General features: G+C 48.6%; 1 long non-coding RNA gene across 1 annotated transcript; it reads left to right on the forward strand.

The window, feature by feature from the left end:
- Positions 1-22,586: 22,586 nt before the first annotated feature.
- On the forward strand, positions 22,587-23,055 carry LOC147351485 (uncharacterized). Its single transcript, XR_015147542.1, has 2 exons — positions 22,587-22,701; positions 22,845-23,055. It is a non-coding gene; the product is annotated as an uncharacterized LOC147351485 (long non-coding RNA).
- The last annotated feature ends 1,049 nt before the right edge of the window (positions 23,056-24,104 follow it).

Consider the following 24,104-nt stretch of genomic DNA (forward strand, 5'->3'; position numbering starts at 1 on the left):
GCATGAGGTGGCCAAAGTACTGGAGTTTCAGCTTTAGCATCATTCCTTCCAAAGAACACCCAGGGCTGATCTCCTTCAGAATGGACTGGTTGGATCTCCTTGCAGTCCAGGGGACTCTCAAGAGTCTTCTCCAACACCACAGTTCAAAAGCATCAATTCTTCAGCACTCAGCCTTCTTCACAGTCCAACTCTCGCATCCATACATGACCACTGGAAAAACCATAGCCTTGACTAGACGGACATTTGTTGGCAAAGTAATGACTCTGCTTTTCAATATGCTATCTAGGTTGCAGCTTAGGGGAACTTATTTCCTTGACCAGTGACTAAACCCATGCCCTTGGCAGTGAAAACACAGAGTCCTAACCACTGGACCACCAGGGAATTTCCACCATTATTACAGAGATCCTAGGAGGCTAGTTTCAGACAAGTGGATGTAAGGTGCTTTCAGGGCATAGGCAGAGCTTCCTAGCAGACAATTGGAAAAGGGGCCTGGAACTCAGGAGAGAGGTCAGGGCTGGAGAGGCATGGAGAGGGTGATAGATGAGCCCCTGGGCCTGGGCATGAGCTGCCAAGGAGGGCTGTAGGAAGAGGAGAGGTTAGAGGGGGTGCAGGGCAGGACGCCCACCAGGAGTCACCCTGAATCCATGTTTCAAGAAGGAAGGGGCAGCCCTCTGTGAGATGTCCCAAAGCCTGAGAAAGGGCCATTGGCTTCACTCATCGGTGACTGTTCAGTGGGGTGGTGGAGAGGTAGGGTGGGGAGTCAGGTGGCAGGGAGTTGGGAAGGGGTATGGGATAAGACCATAGCATGAAAGTCCTGGGGAATATGAGGCTGGAGAAAGAAGCAGGGCCACAGAACTCAAAGGGTGGTTAGAGATGCCCAATCTGGGGTCCACTCTAGGCCTACCAAGTGAGAATCTGCAGTTTAACGAGACCCCTAGGGGGTTCTATAGACATTAAAGTCTGAAAAGTAGTGCTGTAGAGACATGGGCTGGTCCCTAGAGGTCAGGAGTGGTGGTTTTCGATTTGGGGAGGTCCCTAGTGAGTTTGAGGAGGAGGAGAGGGAGAGGTGCAGAGGGTGGGGCTGGGGAGCTGGACCGAGGGGTGTTGTGTGTGTGCTTATGGGCGTCCAGGGACTGAGGTATTGTGTGGCACTCAGGGCTAAGATATTGTGGTACTACTTGGTATTTCTGTGTCATTTGGCTGAAAGCTCTTATGTTCTCCAGAGGAGACAGGAGTGTGTGTGTGTGTGTGTGTGTGTGTGTGTTGCATGTATGAAGATGAGATGTGGGACAGAATTCATGCGTGTCCTTTGTACTGAGATGTTTTTGTGTGTTCATTATACGTTAAAAAGGTCAACTAATGGAAATTTCATGAGGTTAATCCTGAGATGTGCATGTCTAGAGGTGAGGTTAACGTGTAGGTAGCGGGTTAAGGGGCAGCAAGTTTCAGGAAAGTGTCCTAAGGGTGAATAGTCAGCCTTCCGGACTCAGGAAACTCAGGGCACAGCTCCACACCCCAAACTTCGCGTCTGGTCCTCAGCGGGCGGTGGACGCGGATTTCCCTGTGCGCCCGCAGGCTGTAATTACACACTGTTGCCACCAGGGGGTGACGCCGGCCCGGCCACGCGGTACAAGATCCTAGTGAGCCTCCGACTGGCCGCGTCCCATCCGCCTGTGTAGCGATCTCCTCAGTAAAGCGATCTGTGCAAGGGGCCAGTGGGAGCGCACCCTTGGGCGGTGGGTCTGGGGGTGGACCCCGGCGTCCTTCGTGGCCCGACTTACGCCCTTCTCCGCGAGCTCTGGCCATCCCCACCCCAAGCCAGCACCTTCACAGAGCCACCCCATCTTAGCGCGCCTCTCTCGGATCCAGTTACTCCAGCCCTCTTCCCTAAAAACTCAGTCCGGGTCGACTGAAACACCCTGGGGAAAGTACCAGTGTTGCCGCCTGGACTGTTAGTGTGGTGGGGCCGGCGAAGGGGAGGGAAGGGCTCAGCTCGAGGGTGGGTTGAGGCCGGTGCTGTGGGTGCAGATTAAAGAGCCTGAGAAGCCAGTGAAGGACTTTTGAGGAGGAAAGTGGCTAGATCCTAGCCAGGCTTTTGGAAGAAGTCGTGTATGGATGTGAGAATTGGACCATAAAGAAGGCTGAGCGCTGAAGAATTGATGCTTTAGAACTGTGGTGTTGGAGAAGACTCTGCAAGGAGATCAAACCAGTTAATCCTAAAGGAAATAAATCCTGAATATTCATTGGAAGGACTGATGCTGAGGCTAAGGCTGAGGTTCCAATACTTTGGCCACCTGATGGGAAGAGCCAACTCATTGGAAAAGACCCTGATGCTGAGAAAGATTGAAGGCAGGAGACAACAGAGGATGAGATGGTTGAGTGGCATCACCGACCCAATGGACATAGTTTGAGCAAACTCTGGGAGATGGTGAAGGATAGGGAGGCCTGGCATGCTGCAGTCCATAGGGTTGCAAAGAGTGATAAGCAACTGAGGGTCTGAACAGCAACAACAAATTCATTTTTCTAGGATTGCCCTAAAAAGTACCACAAACTAGGTGATTTAAAACAGCAGAAACTTCTTGTCTCACAGTATTGATGGCTGGAAGTCCAAGATCAAGGTGTTGCCAGGGCTGTCTGAAGCTTGTAGGGAAGAAGCCTTCCTTGCCTCTTCTGGCTTTTGCTGTTTGCTGGCAATCCTTGACATTCTTTGCCTTGTTGACGTGTCCCTCCGATCTCTGATTCCATGGTCATGTGGCTGCTTTCTCCCTGTGTTTCTCCTCTTCTTATAAGGACACCAATCATATTGGATTAAGTGCCACCCTACCCAGTATGACCTTGTCTTAATTAATTACCTCTATAACACCCTGTGCTGCTGCTGCTAAGTCGCTTCAGTTGTGTCCGACTCTGTGCTACCCCATAGACGGCAGCCCACCAGGCTCCCTGGTCCCTGGGATTCTCCAGGCAAGAACACTGGAGTGGGTTGCCATTTCCTTCTCCAATGCATGAAAGTGAAAAGTGAAAATGAAGTCGTTCAGTTGTGTCCGACTCTTCTCCATCCCATGGACTGCAGCCTACCAGGCTCCTTCATCCATGGGATTTTCCAGGCAAGGGTACTAGAGTGGGGTGCCATTGCCTTCTCCTCTATAACAACCTAGACAGCATATTATAAAGCAGAAACATTACTTTGTCAACAAAGGTCCATCTAGTCAAGGCTATGGTTTTCCAGTGGTCATGTATGGATGTGAGAGTTGGACTATAAAGAAAGCTGAGCACCAAAGGATTGATGCTTTTGAATTGTGGTGTTGGAGAAGACTCTTGAGAGTCCCTTGGACTGCAAGGAGATCCAACCAGTCCATCCTAGAGGAGATCAGTCCTGGATGTTCATTGGAAGGACTGATATTGAAGCTGAAACTCCAGTACTTTGGCCACCTGATGCAAAGAGCTGACTCATTTGAAAAGACCCTGATGCTGGGAAAGATGGAGGGCAGGAGGAGAAGGGGACGAGAGAGGATGAGATGGTTGGATGGCTCACTGACTCAATGGACATGAGTTTGGGTGGACTCCGGGAGTTGGTGATGGACAGGGAGGCCTGGGGTGCTGTGGTTCATGCGGTCGCAAAGAGTTGGACATGACTGAGCGACTGAACTGAACTGAACTGAACTGATAACCATCCTATAATGTGATCCAATAAGGCCACATTCTGAGGTACAGGGGTTAGAATTTCAACATATCTTTTTGGGACAGAATTCAACCCATAGCACTTCCTAACAGTGCCTTGTAGTGACTCCTTAAGACTTCAACAAGGGTAAAATTCTCTCATTTATGACTTAATCAGCTTTCTATTATTAAATGCCTAATTTGCATCCAATTTACATACACTTATAAATAATGTCCTAGGACTTCCCTGAAGAATCCAATGGACAGGGAAGCCTGGCATGCTGCAGTCCACAGGGTTGCAAAGAGTCAGACCTGACTTAGCAACTGAACAGCAACATCAAAAATAAAAACAAACACAAGAAGACATCCAGGTGCCCACAGACCATGACGATCAAAGTAGAAACCACTGTTCTCAGCACAGCTTCATCTCTGCTTTAATAGAGGGTCGAGCAGCTGGGGTGCAGGGAGCAGTCAGGGGTGACAGCCGATCCAGAGGGACCCAGAGTGGGTGAGCGGTAGGGTGGGGGTCAGGGACAGTTCCTTGCAGGGCTGAATCTAGGACACATTAGGAGTTAGCCTGGCAGAGGGAGGTGATCTGAGCCGTAATATTGGCTATGCTTTTATGACAGGTGCACACGCTTAATGCTTCCATGGGCACGGCTGCTGTTGACCTTTCTCTCTGTAATTTCTTCCAGTGCTTTTATGTTCGCTTGTAAAGAGCTCTTTCCTCAAGAGTTCTGATCATCCTGTTTCTTCCTGGTTTCCTAGGGTTCAGTCTATTTTTGCATTTAACTCTCTGATCTACCTGGAAATTATTTTGGTGGTTGACGCAGGGATAAGGGACCCCAGTGGAAGGGCAAAGAGACCGACAGGGGAGGTTGGGTGGCTGCGGGGAACCCTGTCCTCATTCCTGACATGGTGGCTCCCGGGCTCCCACAGATCACCCTCTACTCCCCGTGGTTCTTTTAGGTGGTAGCCGGGGTGGGTGTGTGACTGAAGCATTGGGTCATCGGAGGTGATGATCCAGTAAGACCATGTTGGCCTAACAGGTTGAGAGATGCAGAGCAGACTGCTGTAAGAACTTCCAGGATAAGGATCAAGCAAGATAGGGAGGAGGTGTATGTGTCATCTGTCCTTGCCCATTCCCTGCCACCCAAGCTATCGTTCTCTCTCTGCTCCCACTCTCCACCTCCTCAGAAATAATTTTATTTATCTGTTTGTTTGCTGGTTTGGGACTGTGTTCCTGCTAGACTGTGAGCTCCTAGAGGACACGCATACCTTGTCTCCCTTGCTCCTTGTCGTGTTCCCAGTGGTGGGAACAGGGATCAGCACCAAACAGGTGCTCAGGGAATATTGGGTGAATGAAGGAAGGTTGGCCTCTTCGGGCTGGTCCTATGGGGGGTGTGGGCAGGTAGGGGGCCAGGAGGAGCTGCCTTTCGGAGCATCTGCTCCAAAGCTGGAGAGCAGATTGTTTGAGGGCACACTGAAGATCCTACCTCCCCCCCGACCTGGGGAAGATCCATTGTGTCTGGTTTTCAGGTCTGCATTTGATCGGGGGCAGGGAGGTGGAGGGGCTGGGGGTCTCCCTCCCACAGATGCTCTCTGTAGCTGAAGCGGGTCAGAGGCAGGGGCTGGGCCTGTGTCTGGGTCTGAAGGGATAGGGCTGGGGGGCGGGGCTGAGTCATGGAGGCAGCCGCTCCTGATGAAGTTTCCTGTCTGGGGGCTCCGAGACATTCATTACAGCCAGGAGGAGAAGTAATTAAGCCAGAGAGCAGCAGGGGTTGGGGAGAAGGGCCTGATTTTCTCAGGAGGCTCTCAGTATAATTAATCAGGGCACAGGAAGGCAGAGCTCTGCCCAGTCTGGGAATATAGGTAATAGAGACACGGCCTCACGGCCTCAGTCACCCACGATTGTGCTGACACCAGAGGGGCAGGGGTCCAGGAGTGCACTGGCACCCGGCTCCATGAGGCGGCCTGAAGCAGAGGAATGAGCTCTGGCCCTAGTAGACTGGCATGGCCACCTGCTTGGAGAGGGACCTGGGGCAAGTTGCTTCACCTCTCTGAGCCTCAGTTTCCTCATCAGTAGAATGGAGCTAATAACTCGGACCTCACAGGACTGCTCTGCAGATTAAAGGTAAAACAATGAGCAGAGTGTTTAGCAAGCAGCACAGACATGTAGAGCTGGGATCCAAAAAGTAGTTTGCGACAACTGGGTGTGAGAGTCCCTGGGGGAGCAGATGATTGGGTGGGGAGCAGGGAACTCGCAGGCTGCCCTGACGGTGGTCTGTGGTTCTGAGTCCTGGGGCAGGAAGAAAAGCATCGGGTACTGCCAACAGACACTTACTCTGTGGTTTTTTGTTTGTTTGTTTTTTTCCCATTATGTGAAAAATATAATGGAACCACATCCATTACGTGTGGTCCCTGCAGTGATCCTTGTAAGGGTGTTCTCATGCCCCTTTACAGATGAGGAAACTGAGGCTCAGAGAGGCAAAGTGGTTTACTGAAAACCAGAGGGTTGTGAGCTGGGATTCTAGCTTAGGCCTGTCTGGTACCATATTCCTCAAATAACCCTTTCCTTTAGGCTGCAAGGTTATAGAAACTTGGGGTTCACAAGGCCCCATCACTTCCATGGGGAGTTATGGGGCACCCAGCCTCCTCCTCAGTCACCCAAAAGGCCTTCTTCCTGGACATACACTTGGGCATGTGTCTTCAGGAGAGAAAGAGCTGGATACTCACTTCTCTATGGGCCTTGGGGGTGTACCTACCCTGTCACCTAATCCTGGCGAATCATGGGTCTCTCCTCCTCCCCAGTCTGGAGTCTGGTCGCTACTGTTTCCCAGCTGAGACCACAGCCCCTCTGGGGTCTGGTCCTAACTCAGGCTCCTCATTCCTGACCAGAGACTGGAGGAGGTGGGAGGGGGGGCTTGGACTTTGACACTGGGCCAGGAAGACGGTGGTCAGTTCCACATTTTTTGTTCTCATTTCGTTTGTTTTTAATTTTTTCAATTAGCACTTTTCTGATTCTAAATATATATTCATTGTAAGCTAGAAAAAGTAGAGAAATGTAAAGAAAAAAAATCTATAATTCCATCCCAAGAGATATTTACTCTTAATATTTGTTTTAATTTTAATTTTTAAAAAAGTTTTATTGGAATATAGTTGATTTACAATATTGTGTTAGTTTCAGCTGTCAGCAAAGTGAATCATTTATACATATATGAGCATTTTAATGTATAGTATATCCCTGCAGGATTTCTTCCTAGAAATAGATATATAGAAACATTTCTTTTTATAAATATATATGTATGTGTTAGTTGCTCAGTTGTGTCCAACTCTTTTCGACCCCATGGACTGTAGCCTGCCAGGGTCCTCTGTCCATGGAATTCTCCGAGGAAGAATACTATAGTGAGTTGCCATGTCCTTCTCCAGGGGATCTTCCCAATCCAGGTCCTGAACCTAGGTTATGTATATATAAGTACATATATATACATAACATATTTACAAACTCAGAATCATTCTATATGAATGATTTTTGTACTCTGCTTTTCCCCCATTTATGCACATGTCATAAGCATTTCCATACCACTTAACATTTTTCTAAAACATAATTTTTAATGGCTCCATTAATGGTACATATTTCCTACATACTATAATTTGCCTGTTGTTGGACATTTTTGGGGATTTGTGTTTCCCTTATTGTGTGTGTGCTGTTGTTAATTGCGGCTGTGATGTGTTTATCCCTGGGTGCTTATCCCTGGATGAATCCATTGGTTACATTCACAGACATGGAAACTCTGGATGAAAGATTATACACATGTTACCAGCCTTCTGAAAGTTCTCTTGTAGTCTTATCTCTAGTGTTTGCAAAGGGGCCTGGGCAGCACTGAGCATTATCATAAAAAAAACAAAAAACTTTGCCAGAAATTTTTAATAGGAAAAAAGCATCGATTTGTTTTAATTTGCATTTTTTGATTAACAGTGGAAGAGAATCAATTTCCATTTGTAAGTTATTTGTGCATTACCCTTCATCACAGTTTAAAACAGGGGTCTCTGACTTTTTTCATGGAGTTATTTAACTGGACTGGATTTAATTAAGAGCAAAACCAAGATGTAACAATGTCGCAGGTCCAGATCTAGATTTAGATGATCAATATCAGCAACCCCAGAGCCAACCTGCTGCCTGAGGCCTGAATGCAGTGGGCAGGGCACAGACGTGGCACACCACGGGCTGTCTGGGAGTTGCCTTCCGGATTGTGCCTCAGTTTCTCCATCGGTAGACTCAGGAGGCTGGATGAACCTGCTGGTTTCTTGTGAGGTGGGTGCAGGCTCTGGATTCATGCAGCATCAGGTTCGAGTGCTGTGTGCTAAGCTTTTCAACTTTTCTAAGTCAGCAGTTTCCACTTCTGTGAAGTGAAAGTCACTCAGTTGTGTCCCACTCTTCGAATTCTCCAGACCAGAATACTGGAGTGGATTCCCTTCTCCAGGGGATCTTCCCAACCCAGGGATCAAACTCAGGTCTCCCACATTGTGGGCAGATTCTTCACCAGCTGAGCCACCAGAGAAGCCAGAGAATACTGGAGTGAGTAGCCTATCCTTTCTCCAGCAGATCTTTCCAACCCAGGAATCGAATTCTTTACCAGCTGAGCTACAACGGACACCCTTCCACCTCTGTAAACGGGGGGGTGAATAACAATGCCTTCCTCACTCAATTGTTGGACAGTGGCTGGGAAGATGAAATCAGATGATAGTGATGCTTCTCAGGCAGGCCTGTGCCCCAGTTAAGCTTTGGTCACATTAGATATTATTCTGATGATGATATTATTTAGTAGTAGTAGTAGTAGTTGGAGCAGCAGCAGCAGCAGTGGGGTGTTGGGGGTGTGGGGGGGTAATTTTTAGGAATTCTTGTTGAGTCTCCTGCTCCCTTTCATTGAGAATCCAGGTCAAGATATGGGTACCACAAGGGGAAGGAGGCCAGCACAGGCAGGCGTCCAAGGGGCAGCCAGACTGATGGCCACAGTCCCGGCTGTCTGGAGAGGAAGGCATCAGGGCTGACAAGCAGGTATGGGGTAGCTGCGGGGGAGGCGCTGGAGGGGCTCGGGCCTCCCGGGGGTTGGAGCTCCACTGATAGGGATCCGGTCACTTTTCCTGGCCCTACAGGGCAATCGGAGGCCGTGGGGTGCCGGGGAGGGGTGGTGCCCTCCACTCGACCCACTCTTTATCAGTGATGGCCGGATGAGCGCGCCGGACGAAGGGTTCTCGGCCTGGGCCTAATGCAGGCAGGCAGTGGGCGCCGTGTTTGCGAGAGATAAGCACGAAGCTCTGTACACAGATGCCACTTAGCTGCACAAACAGGCGCCGCTCGCCTGGCTGCTCACGACCCTGGGCAGGCGCGACCGTGGCTTCCTGGCCGGAGCTGAGCAGTGTGGGGGATGGGAGAGCGTGGAGGGGCATGGGGCAAACTGCGGGGCGCTGTCAGTTTCTGGAGTGTCTCCCCCTGAGTCCGGGGTTCGGGGTGGGGGGTGTGTGGGTCAGAGTGTAAGCATGTGTGCTGTGTTCATGTCCCTGAGGGTGAGAGCTGGGTGCCCGAGCTTGCGGGGGAGTTGGCAGTGGGCGCTAGTAGGCCTCCTATGTAGTGTGAGCTCCCAGGGCACAGGCTCACATCCAGCACGTCCCCTCCAGCCAGGCTGCGGGGACCTACTTGTCCACTGCCCGTTGACAAGCCTCACCTTCCTGCCCTTGGGGACAGGCACCCACACCCCTGGGTTTCCAGGAGTGGGAGGCTCAGGCTGCCTGTGTTCCAGCAGGGCTGGGACTGGGGGACACTGAGCAGACCCCAGAGTTGGGGATGTCACCAGGCAGGGGTCAGGGCCAGAGAGCCCCTGGAAGGCCACCCCCAAGTTTCACGTCCTCCTTTGTCCCAGGGCTGTCAGCTCTGTCCCCATATCCCTCCTTTGGCCCCCATCTTCCACTCTGAGCTGCCTTCAGAATCTCAACATACTGCTGGGGACCTCAGACTTGGGGCCACCACCCTCTTCTTCCTCCTTAGGGCACCCCCTGCCCAGGGTTGTCTGCGGGAGAAACCATCTTATCTAGAACAAAATGAGCAGCTGCCCCAGACCAGGGAAACCTGCCAAACATAGATGGGTCATAGGCATATGGCCCAGATTCCCAGTTGAGTACAGAATCCAGTTTGGCCCAAGCTGGCCAAAAAAGCTGGACACAGCTTGGCGACTAAACAACAGCAACAGAGCCTTACTGACATCTGATTAGGTTGAAAGATGGTCCAATTCTGTCCAGTCATGTCTGAGCAGACACAGGAGCCTGCCACATGCTTAAGTCTGTCTTTGTATTTCCTTACTTTGGCTTGAGCCATGGCTCAAACTTTCTCTGATTTTGCTCTATTTCTGCTTGAAAGCAAGACCGCCAAGTACTAGGATCCAGGTTGTGCACTGCACAAGAGCACTGACTCTCAGGGGCACCGTTCACATTGTAGACATAGAGTAGTGTATATGAGCATGCGGCAACCTCCCCATGAGTCCTTGATCAGGAGGGGAGGCCACACAGGTACCCAGGGCCATGTATATGCATGGGAGAACACAGTAATGGCTCACACACGCACAAGTGCTTTGACCCCATCCAATCTGTGCTCCAGAGTCTTCTGGCCTTTTCTGACAGCCTGCGACTCTGAGATGTAATTCTCAGCCCATTCACTCTGAAGTGGGGATGCTTGACGGTTAGTGTTGACCTGCCATTCAGATTCAGGGTTGGGAAAATGCGTGTGGGTGAGAAAGTGGGTTCAAGTGTGCATGTGGCTAGAGCTTCCATCCTCTGGGGTTCTGGAGATCCCGTCCCTGCCCAGGCAGAGCTAGACAGAGCTGGAGGTGTGTCTATGCAGTGATAATTTCATCCATTTCCTTAAAGAATGCATATGTTCTTTGCCGACTTAACATGTTTAGGGAAATTGATAACATTGGACTGTAGTGATCATACCACTAAGAGAGTGGAAAAGCAGGCCACAGAGTGGAAGAAGAGATTTGTGCAGGACTCATATCCACACATATATAAAGAACTTGTACAAATCAATAAGAAAAAGACAATTTGATTTAAAAAATTGGATAGAAGGCGTGAACAGGAATTTCACAAAAGAAGTCAATAAACATATGAAAAGATGTTCAACTTTATTAGTGATTGTTGTTGTGGTCACTTAGTTGCTAAGTAGTGCCCGACTCTTTGTGGCCCCATGGATTGTAGCCCGCCAGGCTCCTCTGTCCATGGGATTTCCCAGGCAAGAATATTGGAGTGGGTTGTTGTTTCATTTTCCAGGGGAATCTTCCTGACTCAGGCATCGAACTGGAGTCTCCTGCACTGGCAGGCTGATTCTTTACCACTGAGCCACAGGGGAAGACCTTATTAGTCATTCAGTTCAGTCGCTCAGTCGTGTCCGACTCTTTGCGACCCCATGAATCGCAGCACACCAGGCCTCCCTGTCCATCACCAGCTCCTGGAGTTCACTCAAACTCACGTCCGTTGAGTCAGTGATGCCATCCAGCCATCTCATCCTCTGTTGTCCCCTTCTCCTCCTGCCCCCAATCCCTCCCAGCATCAGGGTCTTTTCCAATGAGTCAACTTTTTGCGTGAGGTGGCCAAAGTATTGGAGTTTCAGCTTCAGCATCAGTCCTTCCAGTGAACACCCAGGACTGATCTCCTTTAGAATGGACTGGTTGGATCTCCTTGCAGTCCAAGGGACTCTCAAGAGTCTTCTCCAACACCACAGTTCAAAAGCATCAATTCTTCGGCACTCAGCTTTCTTCACAGTCCAACTCTTACATCCATACATGACCACTGGAAAAACCATAGCCTTGACTAGACGGACTTTTGTTGGCAAAGTAATGTCTCTGCTTTTGAATATGCTATCTAGGTTGGTCATAACTTTTCTTCCAAAGAGTAAACGTCTTTTAATTTCATGGCTGCAGTCACCATCTACAGTGATTTTGGAGCCCAAAAAACTAAAGTCTGACACTGTTTCCACTGTTTCCCCATCTATTTCCCATGAAGTGATGGGATCAGATGCCATGTTGAGCTTTAAGCCAACTTTTTCATTCTCCACTTTCACTTTCATCAAGAGGCTTTTTAGTTCCTCTTCACTTTCTGCCATAAGGGTGGTATCATCTGCATATCTGAGGTTATTAATATTTCTCCCGGCAATCTTTTTTTTTTTTTTTCCCCCGGCAATCTTGATTCCAGCTTGTGCTTCTTCCAGCCCAGCGTTTCTCATGATGTATTCTGCATATAAGTTAAATAAGCAGGGTGACAAGATACAGCCTTGACGTACTCCTTTTCCTATTTGGAACCAGTCTGTTGTTCATGTCCAGTTCTAACTGTTGCTTCCTGACCTGCATAAAGGTTTCTCAAGAGGCAGGTCAGGTGGTCTGGTATTCCCATCTCTTTCAGAATTTTCCACAGTTTATTGTGATCCGCATAGTCAAAGGCAAATGCAAATTAATACCACAATGAGCTACTACTACACATCCATCAGAATGGCCAAAATGCTATGTATTGACAGGGATGTGGAGGAACCAGGACTCTTATCCTGCTGGTGGGAGCATAAATTGGTACAGCCATTTTGGCAAAACTGTTTGTCTTCCCTATCTACTAAAGCTTAACATATGCACCCTATAATCCAGCAGTTCTACTCCTAAGGATATACACTCAACAGAAATGTGTACACACAGGACTTCCCTGCTGGTCCAGTGGTTAAGAGTCTGCCCGCCAATGCAGAGGACACAGGTTTGATCCCTGGTCTGGGGAGATTCCACATGCCAGAGAGCAACTAAGCCCACGCACTGCAACCACTGAGCCTGTGCTCTAGAGCCTGTGTGCCAGAACGGTTGGATCCTGCCCACCCTAGGTCACTTGTTTCACAGCTAGAGAGTAGCCCCGCTCACTGCAACTACAGAAAGCCTGTGTGCAATAACGAAGACCCAGCACAGCCAAAAATAAATTAAAAAAAGAAATGTGTGTACACAGTCACCCAAAGACAGTTCCAAGGATGTGTTCATAACCTCAGTTTTCATAATGTCCTCAAACTCGAAACTACTCAAATACCCATCAGCAGTAGAATGAAGAAATAAATTGTGACATATTCACACAATATTCACAGAATATTATATAGAGATGAGAATGAACAAACTAATTACACACAAGAATGAATGTCACACGCATAATGTTTAGTGAAGGAAGCTGGACATAAAAGAACACCTATGTGATTCTGTTGCTATGTAAGAGGTAAAGTGACTAGGCAGGGACGTGATGGGGGGGCGCTAGTAGGACTTCTGGGGGGGCAATGGTAACGTGCTGTCTCTTGTGCTGGGTGCAAGTGATACTGGTGAAAGTTACAGTGGTGAGAACCCACCGAGGGACTTCCCTCGTGGTGCAGTGGCTAAGACTCTGAGGCCCCAATGCAGGGGCCCCAGCTTCAATCTCTGTTCAGGGAACTAGATTCCACAGGAGATCCCACATGCTGAAACTAAGACCTGGCACAGACAAAAAAAAAAAAAAAAAAAACACATTGAAGTGAACATTTACAATTTGTGCATATTAATGTGTGGGTACTATTCTCAAATAAAAAGTGGATTTTTTTTTAACATATGGAGCTCCTGTTTGGATGAATTTCAGCTCTACACCACTGATTCAACTCTCTCTGTTCTGTCCTCACCCCCATCCTTTCGCCCTTTTCTACTCTTGGACTTCATCTAGATGCCCACATTCTCATTTCCTCCAGGACCAGCCTGCTTCTGGTTTCTCAGGTCATATAATTATATCCAAATATATTAAATTTTTTTTTGTTAGAGGAAGGAATGCTTTAAATTTGTTTTTCACAAAGATGCTGTATAGGCAAGTGCAGTCCTTGCCTGGAAGTCTTATTTCCCATTTGATGTTTTATCAGTTGGAATTAGGTTCACTTTGAGTGAAGATAAACTCAAATCAACAATGCCTTAAACCAGTGGTCCTTAAACTAGAGCATGCATCAGAATCACATGGAGGATTTGTTAAAACACAGATCACCTATTGTAAATCAACTATGTCTCAATTTTTTTAAAAAAAAGTTAAAACAATAAAATAAACAGTGTGAGATTTTAAAAGAAAAAATCATATTTCTGGACCCCACCCTAAGATTCTGATTCAGTAGGTCTAGGATGGGCCTTGAGACTATAGTTTTAACAAGTTGCCAGGTGATAGTGTTGCTATTATCTGGAAACCGCACTTTGAAAATGACTGCCATAAATACACAGGGTTTTATTCTCTCATATAAAAACCCCAGAGGTTGGGAACCCAAGTGGTGTGACAGTGAGTTGTCAGGGACCCAGGGTACTTTAAACTTTTCTTTCTGTCTGCCTCATGTGTCACCTGCCTCATGGTTCATTATGGCTGATTGAGCTCCAACCATTAGGTCTTCCTCCAGTAAACAGGAAAGAGGAAGAAGCAGGAAAAAAAACAAAAATAAAAAAAACCCCTAAAACCCATGTCGTTATGGTGCCTTAAAATGTCTTTAAAGAAACTTCCTGGAAATTATAATTATAATCAGCACTTCCATTTGCAATTGTTTGGCCAGAACTAGTTTACATGTATAAAACTAACTGCAAATGAGGCTGAGACTGTTCTTTTCTGGATGACCAGGTGACAGCTAAGTCAGGAGTTCTCTGACTCATGAAGAAGAGAACTGGGGGTCACCAGGAAGAGTCAAAGAGCACACACCGCCCTATCTGCACAGGAAGAGGGAGCCTAGGGTCAGTGGCTAAGATTAGGTGACCTCAGGTAATGCAAGTCAGCTAACTTCCATGTGTCTCATATCTTTGTGAAATGGGGACTCATTCATGTCTTCATCTGACATACATTTACTGAGGCTTTTCCCTGACCTGGCACTGGGCTGTGGCCAGGATGGAGAGGAATAAGTCAAAGGCATTGCATGTAAGGTGCCCATGGTCGAGGGTCCAGATGGACAGGTACCTCTGTCCTCCTGATGCGGGGTGTGGAGGGCTATGCTGTGAGGATCACAGGGAGGGGCCCTGAGCAACTCATGTATGGGTGTATACACATTTATATGTGTGGTTTTGTGGAAACTGTGCTGCCACTGAAAGTAAGGATGTGAATTCATTCATTCAAGTATTGCTAGACCCCCACTATGTGGCAGACCCTACTCTAGATACACATATGTCTCTGAAGAAAACAGACAAACCTCTTTCCTCATGGGACCAACATTCTAATAGCATCTTAGTTGGTTCAGCCTCCTGTAACATATTACTGCAAACTTAGTGGCTTAAAAAGCAAACTGTAGGGACTTCCCTGGTGGTCCAGTGGTTCAGACTCTGTGCTTCTACTGCAGGGGGTATAGGTTTGATCCCTGGTAGGGGAACAAGACTTCACATGCTATACAATGCAGCCCAAAAAAATTATTTTTTTTTAAACTTCTTATGGTTCTAGAGACTGAAAAGTCCAAGATCAAGGCTCTTACAAATTCAGTATTTGGTGAGGGCCCTCTTCCTAGTTCAAAGAAGGCTGCCTTCTCACTGAGTCCTCACATGGCAGAGAGGGGAGGGAGCTCTTTGGAGTCACTTTTATAACGGCACTGATCCCATTTATAAGAGCTCCACCTTCATGACTCATGACCTCATCACCCACCAAAGGCCCCCCGCCTCTTAATGTGGTCACTGCTGCTGCTGCTGCTAAGTCGCTTCAGTCGTGTTCGACTCTGTGCGACCCGAGAGACGGCAGCCCACCAGGCTCCCCCATCCCTGGGATTCTCCAGGCAAGAACACCGGAGTGGGTTGCCATTTCCTTGTCCAATGCATGAAAGTGAAAAGTGAAAGTCAAGTCGTTCAGTCGTGTCCGACTCTTCGAGACTCCATGGACTGCAGCCCACCAGGCTCCTCCATCCATGGGATTTTCCAGGCAAGAGTACTGGAGTGGGTTGCCATTGCCTTCTCCTAACTCCCTAAATTACAGGGTTTGGAGAGGTTCCGAGTTGATGACAGCATCCATGTGCCAGTAGGGTGGCACACCCCAACTCCATAGAACAAAATCTCTTGCACTTGGGACATGCCAGACCTCGCCCTGTGTACCTCTTTATCTGTGTTCTTTATAACGTCCTTTATAATAAATCAGTATGTAGAAGTGAAATGTGTTCCCAAGTTCTTTGAGCTCTTTTATCAAATTATCAAACCTGAGGAGGGGGTGAGGGAATTCTCAATTTACAACCAGTTGGCCAGAAGTACAGGAGGCCCAAGACTTGTGATGGTTCTCAAGGGGTATGGGGAGGACATTCTTGTGGGATGGAGCTCGTAAGTTCTGGGTCTGTGTTAACTTCAGGTTGTTACTGTCAGGATCGAATCGAATTGTTGAACATCCAGGGAGTGTCAGGAGAATCAGAGAATTGGTTGTTGGTACTGAAAACATCCCAGAGGTGGTTAAAACCATAGAGGTAGATGATATCCTTATAGTGGGAACTATATACCCCAGTCTCCCTCCCAGCTTGGGGTGGATGCAACCAAGTTCTGACCACTGGGGTAGGGGCAGAAGGGAGGTGTGCAGCTTTCCCATCAAATTTTTAAAAGGAAAATGCTTGCCTTCTACTTCCTCTTTTCTCATTTCCATGAGCTAGAATGGGGATGTGGGGGGATGAATGTTCTTCAACCATGCAGATGGGTGCAACAGTCTTGGGGTAACAAGAAAGAAGGAGTCTGGGCTCCTTGTGGATCAGAGGCATCTACCCTTTGGACTGTCTGCCAGTGTGGACACTTATGTGAGAGAAAATTAAACTTTGGTGGTATTTAAGCTGCTATTTGATTTCTATTAAGGCAGCTATATCTTAATTAATGTGTTCACTGTTGATTGATTCAATGACCATTTCCTAGTGCCAACGATATACCAGCCCATGTGAAACATCGTTAATCACAGATACAAGGTCTGAAAATGCTGGGCGATCAGGGAGCGGACTGTCCTTCAATTCACACCGTTTTTAGGACGTGAGTTTCTGCACCAGCAGCACAAGTTTCCTGTGGCTGTTGGCCCCTGAGGAGTTTCAGACTCAGACAGGAGGCTCATTCCTAAGATCAGGAGTGCTTCCATGGTAGGAATGCACACAGGGACCCGGGGGGTGGGGCGGGGCTGGAGCCCGGGGCTCCTTACATTATCTTGTTCCAGGATTCATGACACAGGCCAGCATTTAAAAAGTTTTTTAGTTAAAAAAAAAGTAACTGTGATTTAAATTATTAAAGTAATGTATATACACCCTATAAGAACATTCAAAGCTATAGATCAGTCAGTTCAGTCACTCAGTTGTGTCGGGCTCTTTGTGACCCCATGGACTGCAACACGACAGGCTTCCCTGTCCATCACCAACTCCCAGAACTTGCTCAAACTCATGTCCATTGAGTCCGTGATGCCATCCAACCATCCCATCCTCTGTTATCCCCTTCTCTTCCTGTCTTCAATCTTTCCCAGCATCAGAATCTTTTCCAGTGAGTCAGTTCTTTGCATCAGGTGGCCAAAGTATTGGAGTTTCAGCTTCAGCATCAGTCCTTCCAATGAATATTCAAGATTGATTTCCCTTAGGATGGGCTGGTTGGATCGCCTTGCAGTCCAAGGGACTCTTAAGAGTCTTCTCCAACACCACAGTTCAAAAGCATCAATTCTTCGGCGCTCAGCCTTCTTTATGGTCCAACTCTCACATCCACACATGACTACTGGAAAAGCCATAGCTTTGACTAGATGGACCTTTGTTGGCAAACTATAGATAGAAAGTGGATAACATACTGGAGAGGTTCTTGTTTGAAGATAAGCAAGACTGGGACCCTGGGTTTGAAAAACTCAGTTAAAGTTGGGCAATCAGAAAAAGAGATGCAAACAGGCCTTATTCATTTCCTTTGGACTTCAAACATATCATGCACATTCAGGTGCCCACCTCTCTCTGGATCTCCTGACTCGAGCTCCCCTTGTCTTTCTTGCATAAATCACACTGACAGTCCCACAATCTATCATTACTATTTCCTGTTTCACTAAATGGGCTGAGAACTTAAAAACCCGTGTGAAATTCTCCCACACAGAATTGCCTTAATTTGTTAGGACTTTCCCTGTTTTACAGTCATCTTTCACACCTAATCTCACATTTCAGTCATTCCCTTTGTTGAGTCTTTCCAAAGCATTCAACTTAGTTTTCTAGGAACTGATTGTTTATGCACTCACATTTCATCTGTGTGTGTAGTAATAGATTATAGTGTTACATGGCATCAGTGAAAGTATACCTGGTATAAACAGCAAGAGAACACACCCGGCTTACTCTTGGTAAACAGACAACTCAGTACAGAGAGAGTTCTGTTTTTTCACACCGAGGGTCAGCAAACTATAGTCTGTGGACATGTTTTGGTATATCCTGTAGGTCAGGAAAGACTTTAAATTCTTCTTCTTCTTTTTTTTTAAATTAAGGTAGAGTTGACTTACAATGATGTGTTAGTTTCAGGTGTACAGCTTGGATTCTTATGAAAGAGAAAAATAAACCTTGGTGGTATTTAAGCTACTGTTATTTGGTCTCTATTAAGGCAAGGCTTCCCTGGTAGCTCAGCTGGTAAAGAATCCACCTGCAACCCTGGTTCAGTTCCTGGGTTTGGAAGATCCTCTGCGGAAGGGATAGGCTACTCACTCCAGTGTTCTTGGGCTTCCCTGGTGGCTCAGCTGGTAAAAGAATCTGCCTGCAAGGCAGGAGACCTGGGTTTAGTCCCTGGATTGGGAAGATCCCCTGGAGAAGGGAAAGGCTACTCACTCCAGTATTCTGGCCTGGAGAACTCCCTGGACTGTATAGTCCATGGGATCACAAAGAGTCGGACGCAACTGAGTGACTTTCACTTTGCTTCACTTCATAGTTGATTTACAATGATGTGTTAGTTTCAGGTGTACAGCTTGGATTCTTATGTCAGAGACAAATAAACCTCGGTGGTATTTAAGCTACGGTTATTTGGTCTCTATAAGGCAGCTGTATCTTAACTAACGGGCTTCCCTGGTGGTTCAGCAGTAATGAATCTGCCGGGAATGCAGGAGCCGCAGGAGACGTTGGTTGAGGAGGGCATGGCAACCCACTCCAGTATTCTTGCCTGGGGAATCCTATTGACAGAGGAGCTTGGCAGGCTACAGTCCATAGGTCGAAAAAAATCAGACACGAGGGAAGCGACTGAGCATGCATTCATCTTAACCAATTGAATCACTGATTGATTCAATGACCATTTCCTAGATGCCCATGATGTGCCAGTTCCACGTGAAACTTCAGGAATCACAGATACAAGGTCTGAAATAGCCTCCCTAGCTCAGCTCCTTCTGACTCTTCTCATTGCTCATTCTACTCCAGCCCTACAGGCTTCCTCACCATTCCTCAAACTGTCAACCTGACTTCAACCTCAGGGCCTTAGCACTTGCTCTTTCCCCCACCTAGAACATTCCTCCTAAGGTAGACTCATGGTTTGCTTCCTTACATCCTTCAAATGCCATCTGATGGTGAGGTCTTCCCTGACCATCCAACATAAAACAAGTCCCCTGCACCCAGCACTCTATCCTTACCTGGATTTTTTTTCTATAGCACTTATTTTCTCTCTCTCTTTTTAAAATTTATTTTAATTGGAGGCTAATTACTTTACAGCACTTATTGAAATCAGACATACTATTAATACATGATTTCTTGTTTATTCGTTTCCTGGGCTAACTTTAAAAAAATGCACAACATGAGATTTGCAAGTTACCTTATACTGGGGCAAAATGAAGACTATAGCCTGGGAGGCAACATTTCAGGTAGCTCTTAGAAACTGCTCCAAAGAGGTAGGAGGGGGAGGTCAGTAAGTATGTGATTTTGGTAAAAAGGGAGTAGATATGATCAAGCACATCTTTTTTTGCAGAAGGTTTCTGTTAGTCACAAGACACAGTTGTCACCATGAAGGATTTTTCGTGCTTTTCTAGATATAAGGAGATAGGAGAATTGGGCTCATAAAATCGGCTCCTGAAAATATCTAACTATCTGAAGATCTGTTCTGCCAGATTTTCCCAGAGTACAGAGTGCCTCATATCTGCTCCACCCTGAATTCCTTTCCGGGGGGTGTTGAAGGTCAGCAGCTGCAGCAGTACATGATTTAAATCCTTGTAGAGGTAAATGTCAAGTGCAGATGGCAAGTGCCATATAGGTGATACCTGCCACTAGAATGCAAACTCCAAGAGGGTATGGATTTGCCTGTTCATTCACTGCTCAGTCCTGGGTGCTTAGAAGAGTGTCTGGCACAGAGTAGGGGCCCAATAAGTGCTCATTGAGTGAGGATTGGTCACTTTTGCTGCATGGCCATTTGCTGTGTTTAGATCCTTGGGCATGAGGTCCTGCCTGAGGGTGGACGGTAGTAGATTAGTGCTGCTCAATGGTTGGGATATCAGAGAGTCGGGGAGACAGGGGAGGGTGGGCAGGTGGTGGGATACACAAAATTAAGACTTAGGGCAGGGGTGGCATGGACACTCTCCTGATGAGTAGCCCTTGAGTCCACTGGGCAAGAGCAATGGTCAACTGGGGTCTAAGACCATGGCCTCCTTGACCCCTAAGGTGGCCTTGCTAGGTGTTCTGAAAATGGGGATCAAGGGAACTCTAGTGATTCTGTCCCTACTTCCCTTTGAGGACAAGTTGGAGGCAGGTGCTGGATACAAGTCTATAATAACAACCATTTGGAAGTTTCTCCACTCACAGATGTCAGTCCCCCATCCTCCAGACATATCTCATAGTGACTGAATCATGGGTCAATAGTGGCGTTGAGTGTGTGTGTGGGGCAGCTGAGCCCATTGATCAAGTGCTAGGACATCCTCTCCACTAATCAGAAAGTTAATACTCTTCAGTGAGGCAGTGGTGATTAATGAATCAATAGGTTGGTCCTGTAATTGTGGAGTGGCAGTCTGGCTCTTTTCCTCTCTTTTAGTGGTATGGGCAGGTGGGTCGGATGGGGTTGGTAGACCCCATACTTACTTAGCTTCCCTAATTCTACTCCCATACCTGACTCCTAAGCCCCATGGTTATAAAAGATAGTAAGCCTTTCTGTCCATCATGATTGAGTGGGCCTCTCCCTGGGGTCAGCCTCAGCCCTTTTCTCTGGTTTGAATCCTGGGTGACCTTGGCTGTTGCTTCCTTACCTCTCAGAGCATTAGTTTCCTCATCTGTAATGTGGGGAGAAACTCAGCTCATTGTGTTGTTGTGCCTGAAATCATGTACTGCCCAGTACACAGTAGGTGCTTAACAAACAGGAGTCTTTCCCTTGCTGGGGATCTTTGACCCTGAGCCCAGTGGAGATTGTAACGGGCTAGGGATGGTGGCATGTTGTTGGGCATTCCTGGCATCACTCAGTCCTGTAAGACATCAGTGCCCAAGTGACCCCTGGATGGAAATGGGGGCACATTGCCTTGCAAGGGGTCTGTATACCAGGCCTGCTGGACCTGAATGTGTATGTGTCAGGCTGGGTGTACAGGTGGCTGACTCAGCTGCTTCTGGGGAGGGGACTGACCTTGGCCTCCTCCCACCCCTCTCCCAACTCTTGAACAGAGGGAGACATAGTGGAGTGTCCAGAGGGGTCCCTCGTCCAAGACTTCACAGACAGCAGGTCAAGAGCCAAGGTTATCTCTCCCATCCTGCCTCCAGTGGAGAGAGATTTTCCCCCCACAGGTCTTGTCACTCCTCAGTTCTCCTCCAACATATTATGAAGCAGAGGCTGAAAAGACTGGCTTTTGGAAGATGCAGCTACAGGTCCCACAGACTGGAAAAAATATTCTGGCTTCCTGCCTGCATCTCCTCTCCCCCACCATGGACAGGCTAGAAAAGACAGAATGTCAACCCTGGTCCTAGGGGTCGTCCCAGAAATCTAGACAGAATGGTTAACTTCCTCAGGAGGCTACACCTGCTGGGGGAGGGCTGTAGGGTGAAGATGGGGTTCTGACTAGACATCCTGTCCAGAGGTACCCTGAGTAAAAGTGTGGGGGCTCCCTCCTCGGCTCCTTGGAGGTGGAGATATCATGTACTGTCTGAGTGTAATCACAGCGATCTGCTGTGGGGGGGGGGGGGAAGAGGAAGGGCCCCCTCCCTTCAACTCCCCTCCCCTTTCAGACCAGGATATAAGCCCCACACGGAATGCACTGAGCTGAGGAGGCCACAGCCCCACCTGTAGAAGTCCAGCCCTTCGGACTCCTCTGGCCTTCCATCTCCTGACCACTCTGCCTCTAGAGCTGTCGCTGTGAGTGGCCTGGGACCCAGCAATGGTCTGGTCGGGGGATCCCAGGCTAGTTTGTGGGGAAACTGAGGCTAGCAAGGTGGAAACGGACTGAGTGGTGAGAAGCTGGTTTGGAAGGGGGTCAGCGGAAGTGGGAAGCAGAGAAGCCAGGGAGTCCCTGCTGCCAGCATAGTCTTTTTCCTCCATCTGCCCTTCTGGGTAAACATGGTGGAGGCAGGCAGGGCTTATGCCCTTTTAACAGATGAGGAAACTGAGGCCAGAGATGGTGCAGTGCCTGAGAACACACAGCCAGCAGACGGCTAAGCCTTGGTCGGGAACCAGCGCGACCAGACAGGTCGCTGAAGCTTGGACCAGATGGCAGCCTCAGACTCCCGCCTCAGGAGTAGTTGCTCTAGCTGAATCTAGTGCCCCTCTCCAGATGATGGCGGGGCGCAGATCGTGGCCCGCCATGGCCACAGTGCTGCTGGCCTTGCTTGTCTGCCTGGGAGAGCTGGTCGACTCCAAACCCCAGCCTTCAGATGAAAAAGCCTCACCGGATAAGCATCATCGTTTCTCGCTGAGCCGCTATGCCAAGCTGGCCAATCGGTAGCGTGAGCGAGTGCGCGGGGTGGGCGGGGCAGGGTCTACGACAGGGGCGTGATCACTCATGATCTTGCCCTTCTCTGGCCCCGCCCCACAGACTTGCGAATCCTAAACTCTTAGAAACTTTCCTCTCCAAATGGATCAGTGATCGCGGGAATCGCTCAGTCAAGTAGCGGTAAAAGTGCCCCGCCACGTGGCTGTCCCCTGGAGCGCGGCCTGATCCTCCTGCCACCCTAGCCCCGCCACCTAGTACTTTCCCCCAGTCTCATCTACCCAGATCCGACGCCGAGCTTGGCTCCTTTCCTTTCCCTCCTGCAGGCCAGAGGAGCCTAACTGTGGTGAAGACCGCTACGGCCTCCAGAGAGAAATATGCCAAGACACCGACCCCATTTCCATGTTTGCTCCTGACCCCGGAACCTGGATTCTTCTCCAGGCTGGCTATGTCTGAGGAGTGTGTCCCTTCCCTTGGGCTGGAGGGCTGTGAATGGTCCTTCCTTGTTCCCTAAATAAAGTGCAAATTTCTTTGAAATGGAAAGTGTGCTTATCTATTTGCTTTACCTAATCCTTCGTGGAGGTGGCATCCAGGTGGGAGTTGTAGTGTGGAGAGGAGGATAGAGTTGAGAGGGTAGAAGATGATGCCTAAGACAAAAGGAGCTTAGGGCTGGGGCAGAGTTCAGGCTGGGTCTCTCTCTGTTCTGAGCTAAGAGAAAATGCTACCGCCTTGCAAGGGGAGTGCATGGCACCCAGACAAGGGTCCTCTGGCGCTCTAGTCAGGTGGGGTGGGGGCAGGTTGAAAGTTCTTCCAAAGGGTTAGGGAGGAGCAGGAAGAATTGCTGCTGGAGGGTGAAGGGTGTGGAAAGGAGCAGGCTAGGCAGCCCAGGAGAGTAGCTGGGGACAGAGCTGCGCCATCCCCCAAGAGGGAAGTGTCTGGAGAATGGGCTTGGTACCAACACCCCAGATTACCCCTGCCCAGGCAATGGGGGTGTTGGAAGTGACCCCTTCCCCCAGCAGGAGCAATGGGAGTGTGGAGGACGCCCTTTCTCTCTGCTGCCACCCTCCCCTTTCTGAATTCACACTCAGGAGGTAAGTCACCAAGCATGGTGTCCTGGGGACAAGGTCATGAGAGAGATGCCCTCCTGAGGTGACTCGGAGAGGAGCCTCAAGCTGGCTCTGCCATCACGGGAGGAGAGACCCCTGGTCAGACACCACCTGCCCTGGGGTCTCTGGGCTCTACCACTTTCCCTTCCCTGCACTGCCCTCTAGTCTCCCAGAAGGTAGGGTGGAAAGGGGAGATGGAAGCAGGTCGAGGGCCTGGTCAGGTCACAGGCCGTGTAGACTCCAATGCTCTAAGCCTTTGGCCTGATCACTCCCCCTGCTGTAGATCCCTTTCTCATTTCAGTCTGGAGATCAGTTTCAGGGTAGTGGCTACCTCCTCCTTGAAGCCTGCCCTGATTACTTTGAAAGGTAGAGTTAGTTCTTTTCTCTGGTTTCCTCTTCCTAAAGCATTCCACTGTCTGAGACCCATTTCCTGTCATTATTCCTCTGTCTTCTTTCCTCTACTCTAACCAACCCCTAAAA

The sequence above is a fragment of the Bos grunniens genome, chromosome 19 (assembly GCF_055505025.1).
Source record: "Bos grunniens cultivar Pamir isolate PY7600 chromosome 19, Bosgru_T2T1.0, whole genome shotgun sequence".
Lineage (NCBI taxonomy): Eukaryota > Metazoa > Chordata > Mammalia > Artiodactyla > Bovidae > Bos > Bos grunniens.